Genomic DNA, 7,819 nt, shown 5'->3' on the forward strand with positions numbered 1-7,819 from the left:
GACGAGGAACAACTCTTACATCAAACTGAAAAAGCTGCGGGAATGGGGGACATCCTAGTGTTAGGGGATTTTAACTATCCTGATATAAATTGGAGTAACGATTCTTGTGTAAAAACTAGGAGCAGCAGGTTCTTAAATACATTAAAGGATCTATACTTGACTCAATTAGTCGAGGACCCAACTAGAGGTAAAACTAGAAAAGATTATACCTGATGGCGCAAGCGATATAAATGATAAATGTTGTATAAAATTCTGCCACCTTGTGATCATAAGAAAAATGGTTCTATTTCGTCAGACCCCAGAAGCCTGTCTCTAATGGCTTCAATAAAGCAATTATGATTTAAATGGAAAAGAGGTCGCGCTATAGAACCAATTAATTGTTCCACACCATTCTTAATTGTAAATATTTATTTAAACATATAACCATGTAAAAACATCGATGTATATTTTATTTCTAAAATAATTAAGATCTGGTGTGGTCACAACACCCTCAACTGCATACCAATTATAATTTAATAATGCTCATTCGTAAAATTAAGTGTGCTGATTAGAATAATGTCCAGACCGGCAATATATTATGCCACAGATTCAGTCCGTAATAGGATCCTTTATATTAATTTACACCCAATGATAGAAGGACACCGGTGCGGTACCGCCTATGGAAGAAGTAACTGGATGTTACGAAACGCGTCTAGGACTCCTTGTTTAAGTGACTGCTGACTGCTGAATTGTCCAGACCGTCCCCCGGCATCTCCAGAGCACTTGGCACCTGCTACGAGCAAATCGTGGAAATTATATTCACACAGTGTCGGAGAGAACAGTGATCTTTGGAAGCCGGAGTAGCGAGGCGGCTGACTGCTGAAGTGGGTTGAGCAACAGTATTAGCCCCCTCGTGAGAACTGTCGGGCTGCCCGTACGGAAACCTTTCTTCACCCTGCTGCACGGACACAGAAGCTGTTTCACATATGCACCACACCGCTACAACGCACAGGTAACAGTTGTCCATTACACCGTGTAATTCCGGGGACGCTCGGGTCACACTTAAAGCTCCTCAAACTTGCAAACAGGTCCCGTATTACAAGCACAAGGGACAGAGTGAGCAAAGGTACCTGTGACTGTACTTATTTGTGGTGCACAGTTTCTGGATGAAAACACCGGTGTCCTTCTATCATTGGGTGTAAATTAATATAAAGGATCCTATTACGGACTGAATCTGTGGCATAATATATTGCCGGTCTGGACATTATTCTAATCAGCACACTTAATTTTACGAATGAGAATTATTAAATTATAATTGGTATGCAGTTGAGGGTGTTGTGACCACACCAGATCTTAATTATTTTAGAAATAAAATATACATCGATGTTTTTACATGGTTAGAGGTAAAACTATTCTGGACCTAGTTATTACCAATAATGTGGACATTATATAAAACACTAAAGTTGGGGAGACTTTGGGAAACAGTGACCACTATATGATCACATTCGACATCAGTATCAAGAAACAGCTATAAGGGAACAACTAAAACATTTAACCTTAGAAAAGCTAATTTCAATATGCTGAGACAGGCACTAAACGAGATTGATTGGGAAGTTTTGTTTCATGGTAAAGACACAACAGTAATGTGGGATGCTTTAAAAGGGTTGCTTGATAGAAATATTCACAAATTCATTCCCATGCTCATATTCACAAATTCATTCCCATGAGCAGTAAATGCAGGAGTACTAAAAACAAACCAATGTGGCTTAATAAGGAGGTCAAAGAAGCAATGGCTAAAAAGAAGCGTGCTTTCAAAACATTTAAATCTAATGGAGGGGAGGAGTCATTCCAGCATTACAAGGAATGCAATAAAAAATGCAAAAAAGTAATAATCGCAGCAAAAATTGTAAACAAAAAGCAAATCGCTAGAGAGAGTAATAGCAATCCTAAAAAGTTTTATAAATACATAAACAGTAAAAGGTTAAAGAAGGAGAATGTAGGCCCATTAAAAGATGAATTGGGAGCTTTAATAAACAATGATAAAATAAAAGCGGAAATACTGAACAATTTTTTTCCTCAGTATTCACCAGAGAGGATCAGTCGGAGAAAGTAGTGCATAAAGATAGTGAAGGTAATGACTCTTGGCTGGATACTTGTTGACCTCGACATCTTCGGACTATCAAACCGAATAAATTTGCACGGCAGGACGAAGATTCGGAGGATGATACTGAGGAAATGACGGTGGAGGAGGGGACTGCTCCCTCTAGCATCCAGAGGAGCAGCCCCTCTGGCACAGTTGGGACAAAAGATAGTGAGGTACCTAGTCAGATGGTGGTGGTAGGGGGACTCTATCATCAGGAAGGCAGATAGAGCAATCTGCTACCCGGACCATGATCGCCGTACAGTCTGTTGTCTCCCGGGTGCTCTAGTGCGGCACATCGCGGACCGGGTAGATAGATTGTTGGGAGGGGCTGGGAAAGACCCGGTGGTCTTTGTGCATGTTGGCACCAATGACAAAGTCAGCAGAAGGTGGGATGTCCTTAAAAAAAGACTATAGGGAATTAGGCAAGAAACTTAAGGCAACTTAAGGGTGGAGGGGTGTGCCTTTACGTAAAACCATTTTTAAAAACTGATATATGGGAGGATTTGCAGGAGGAGACTGTAGATACGGTCGAGATGCTATGGGGTAGAAATTGCATGTGGCTAAAAGGGAATAAAAAAGGTAGTATTAGGAGTATGCTACAGGCCGCCTGGTATTAATGTATCTAACGAGGAATTGTTACTGAAGCAAATTGAAAGAGCAGCAGGAGTAGGAGACATGGTAGTGATGGGAGATTTTAAATATCCAGAGAAAAACTGGAAAAACGATTCATGTGATACTGCTAGGGGTAATAGGTTCTTAAACACACTTAATGATAACTACTTAGTTCAACTAATTGAGGAACCCACCAGGTACAATGCAATCTTATACCTGGTATTAACAAATGTAAAAGTCGAAAAATATTGTAATGCATATGCCCTGTACTAACCCCATGCACATGCCTGCTGCGCGTGCACTCAATCCGCCGTGCGTGCACATATCCGCAATTTGCGTAGGATCGCTCCTGCGATCATGCGCGTGATATGGGTATTTACGACGGAGTTTGTGAGCGCGTAGAGGTTTATTAGAACATTACATATTTAACCCAAATAGTGTACATTTTAGATATAACTCCCTTGCACCACATCAGCGAGTATCAATAGTTTAAACAGTTCCAGGACTAAGGGATTCGCCGTTGCATGATAGGAAGGGTCAGATAAAGGTTGGAAGGCGATGTCTAGTATCCTATAATAAGGGGTGTGGTCTTTTATAAGAGAAAAAAGACAAAGGCAGCTATATATCTTTTCCAGGGCACACTTATGAAAAAATTAATTAATAAGATGATGAAATATGAGAAAATGAATACTTAACTTTTATGAGATATACTTAAAAAGAGAGGGAGAAGGCAAATATAGATGAATAATTTTTCAAAGCATAATTGCTACAATTTCGAGCGATAGGATTTAGATGAGCGAATTTATCTTTATTCCCTTAGTGGTCTAGAGATTTCCTTAATTGATAATTTTTTTAATTGGGAATAGGGTAACTCCGTTGGGTTCAGCTGTAGCCTGTCAGACTAGCACAATTGAAAAGGAAAGTAGAAATTAAATACCTGGATCTGCACAGAAAATCGGAAGGACACAAATGACTGGAGAATAAAATACCTACGGTACCTAGTATTCCCTGGTGGTCTCGCAACCGGGTACTGACCAGGCCCTGCAGTGTATGGCTTCCAAGATCAGACGAGATTGGGCATACTCAGTGCGGTTTGACCGTAGGTGGCTAAATCTCCAATCTGTGCAGTCAATTCCAGTGTGCGGATACTCATACACATTATTTTGAGCATATCATAAATGTCTGAATTATTGTTGGTACAAGAACAGAGCATTAAGCAACATTTGTGCTGATTGTTATACTAATGAGAGCAAAAGAAATCAGGCAGTGATGTAAGTACAATAGCTGAGTATGATAATATAACAGGGATTGATCCCCAATAATGCATAAAATTCAGTTCAATGAGAAACACACAGATTATATATAATTGTCTAACAGGGATTAATCCCCAATTCTGGGTGTATATGATTTAGCACACAAAATTCCAATAAACATTAGTTCCCAAAAGCAGATATCCTGTGGTTTTATCATATTTTAGCAAAATCACAAATTGAAGATACTTCAACAATCCTAAAGATATATATATATATATATATATATATATATATATATATAGTAAACAACAAAGCAGGCGGCACTCCAAGTCTGTTTGAGATTCAAGTGTATTTCACACACAAGTGATCCGACGTTTCGGGGTCCAAGCGCCCCTTGACAAACATGAAGGTGGTCCTGGGCCCTGTAGATAGGAGGTGGAACAAGCAAAGGAAAGTTGTGTCCCTTCTTAAGGGGCAATGGTGGACATTGTGAATGGTGAAAGGAAGGTTTTTGTGGGCAAAGAGTGAGTTATGCCATATATACCAGAAGCATGGGTCTTCAGCCTATGGCCCTCATTCCGAGTTGTTCGCTCGCTAGCTGCTTTTAGCAGCTTTGCACACGCTAAGCCGCCACCCTCTGGGAGTGTATTTTAGCTTAGCAGAATTGCGAACGCAAGATTAGCAGATTTGCGTATAGAAATTTCTTTGCAGTTTCTGAGTAGCTCGAGACTTACTCCTACACTGCGATCAGTTCAGTCAGTTTCGTTCCTGGTTTGACATCACAAACACACCCAGCGTTCACCCAGACACTCCCCCGTTTCTTCAGACACTCCCGCGTTTTTCCCAGAAAAGCAAGCGTTTTTTCGCACACACCCATAAAACGTCCAGTTTCCGCCCAGAAACACCCACTTCCTGTCAATCACACTCCGATCACCAGAACGAAGAAATTTCTTCATAAAGCCGTGAGTAAAATACCAAACTTATTAGCAAATTTACTTGGCGCAGATGCACTGCGAACATTGCGCATGCGCATTAGCGACTAATCGCTCCGTTGCAAAAAAAAAATTACGAGCGAACAACTCGGAATGAGGGCCCATATGATGTGCCACCATTAATGTGGACACTGTCTTGTCCTACCAAGCTTGATTTATGTGCTTTGTAATTTTTTTAAGCAGGATAAAGGCTGAGTTTTTTATTTCTGCAGTAGACTAGAATAAGCCCAGACATTCCCACTTCCATTATACCACCTGAATGTGACGGTCAGTGACCACCGTGCCATCACTAACCTGTATGCTTACACGAAACAGAATGATGGTAAACTTACACGGTTTCTTTACATCTTCTGGGGTCCACTCCGAGATTAGACATTATGGCGTAATTACTCAGACGGGAATATAAAACAGAATAAAAAATAAAAGCTTTAATGCAATAATTAGATGCAGACAAAAGCTTTTATTATGAAATCATACAGGGGAGTATCCGCACCATATAGATGTAACATACAACAAACCACCGCAGATGGAACCCGGGTGACTCTAATGCACATGGTAATGTACAGGGTATATATGGACAGGATCTTGTATCAGAAAACACTCGACACTCCTGATCAAGATGAGTGTCTGCAACAAGTTAGGCAAACTAGAAGTGAAAACACGTTCCAATGGCCGCCATATTGTCGTGCAGCAATACAGATTGTGCAAACTGGTATTACACATTCACATTTACACAAAGCACAAGATACAAAATAAACAGCAGAAAAAAGACCTAAGCATTTGGGATGTATTATTTAGGAACTAAATATACAGACGGGTCCTCCGTTATCTTGGCTGGCTGAGGCGTTAGTCGCGATCAGGCATACGCAGCGTACCTGGGCGCAAGGAGGCGCGCCTAGTCGTAGGAAGGCACACAGAGCGTTTGGCGTTACCTTTGAGTGTAATACCTAAGATCATCCACCAGATGTCGCTTTTTTAAATCACCAATGCGCAAGCGTGTGGTCTCCATTAACATACAATACTGAACTACAGTGTAAGAACTACTTTACTGGTGCGTCTCATTACGCTACAGTATGTCATACAGTCTATAACAGTATATACAGTACAGGTGCAAATAGTACAGCATATACAGATGCAAACTAACGTGTTACAGGTACAGTATGGTCTATTGATGTTTGGGATATGTGAGCGTCCAAATCCCGTAGTATTAAGTATAATGGAGAGAAATAAAAGCTCATCCCTAAGTTCCTGGATGCCAAATCACTGTCCTTAGTATCTCTGTACAGTTTTTTCTATTAGAGTACTAATTAGAACGAACAGCTTATAATGTACAACACAGATTCTCTAACGCCGACGATCTACAGTACTGTTGCTCGAACAGTTAGTTGCGTCAGAATACACTAATTTATATTTACTGGTATGTCTATAGGTGGTCATTACCGCTGTGTATTTTAGATAGCGAATGAGTCACTCCTGCAGATTTACCCCGATTTGTGTGAAACCTGTGTGCACCCTTCCTTTGAATGTTTTACAATGGATTACACAGAAAAAAAATAATAATAAAGTTGATGTCACGGGAACACAAAAATAACCTGACATTTTGGGAATCGAACCCGGGACTCTCAGCGTGGCAGATGAGAGCCTTCATCGCTAGCCCACAACACTGCATGGAAGATTCTCAAGTTCATGTGTAAAAGTACTGCAAAGAGCGATTCCTTCCCATTGGTGTTTGTTTATGCCATTAGGGGACTCGGATGCTCATTTTGTGCACTTTACATACTGTAAAGTCAATTTGCTACATTATTCCTTTCACACATTAGGTGCGTCTGCATACACAAGTGTTCACACATTAGTTGCGTCTGCTTACACAAGTGTTTTAACATGTTAGTTTGCATCTGAATAAACTATTTTTTCTTTTTTACTCTGTCCGTCTGACCATTGGTCACCATCTGTGTGTACACTATGCAGTACAGGACTGTATATTAACATTACAGTTGTCACTGACCATTTGCCAGAGCTTGTACAGAAGATCAATCTGCTGCTATTCAAACTAAAGTACTGGATTAGTGAAGCATTAGCCACCCAGTGGTGGAGATGTGTATTGCATGCTGAATATCCAGTCATGCCTCATCGCGCCTGTCCATGATTAAACTCAGGAACCTAAGCTATTGCCTAGGTGTGACTAAACCTCCGTCTAGGTGCAGAAACAGTCAAGATAACGGAGGACCCATCTGTAAATACATTAATGAAAAACGTAACAGTCATCAGTCTGCTTGTGACGGTCTCTAGTGTGGAGGCCTCTTGGACTATGCAAGGCAGTGAGTTCCATGGTCAGGGCTGCAAAACTAAAAGTTTGACCCTTAAATAAATTACAGGAGATTATTGGTACTGCTGGTAACAGTCCTTCATCTGTAGAAGCAAGCAAGCAGGGCAGTAAGGAGGCAGAAGCTGCTTCTAGTACCTTGGACCATGTAATGTGGGCTGGGAAGGTCAGTTAGCCAATTATAAAATAGATTTGTCATCTTACAGGCAGCCAGTGAAGGGAGTAGAGAATGGGTGTTATGTGGCAGGAACGGGCTGGTTAGGTAACAGCTTGGCTGCTGCATTCTGTACTAGCTGCAAGCTCTGTAATTCTTTTGCTGGGTGACCCAGGTAGATGGCATTGCAGTAGTCTACGAACATCTGAGGGAATCAAGTGCTTGATTCTGGCTATGGTCCACAGATGGAAGAATGAGTATTTGTATGTGGCAGATACCTGATGTCTGTGTCAGCCACATACCAGGACAACACAAAGATTCAGCACATGTTCAAACCAAACACCAAAGCATAAATCCAGATGG

The 7,819-nt window shown here is 40.9% G+C and overlaps 1 pseudogene; it reads right to left on the reverse strand.

Annotated features, from left to right (window-relative positions):
- Positions 1–3,720: 3,720 nt before the first annotated feature.
- On the reverse strand, positions 3,721–3,839 carry LOC134983255 (5S ribosomal RNA; annotated as a pseudogene).
- Between the last annotated feature and the right edge of the window lie 3,980 nt (positions 3,840–7,819).

This window comes from Pseudophryne corroboree, assembly GCF_028390025.1.
Source record: "Pseudophryne corroboree isolate aPseCor3 chromosome 3 unlocalized genomic scaffold, aPseCor3.hap2 SUPER_3_unloc_102, whole genome shotgun sequence".
Classification (NCBI taxonomy): domain Eukaryota; kingdom Metazoa; phylum Chordata; class Amphibia; order Anura; family Myobatrachidae; genus Pseudophryne; species Pseudophryne corroboree.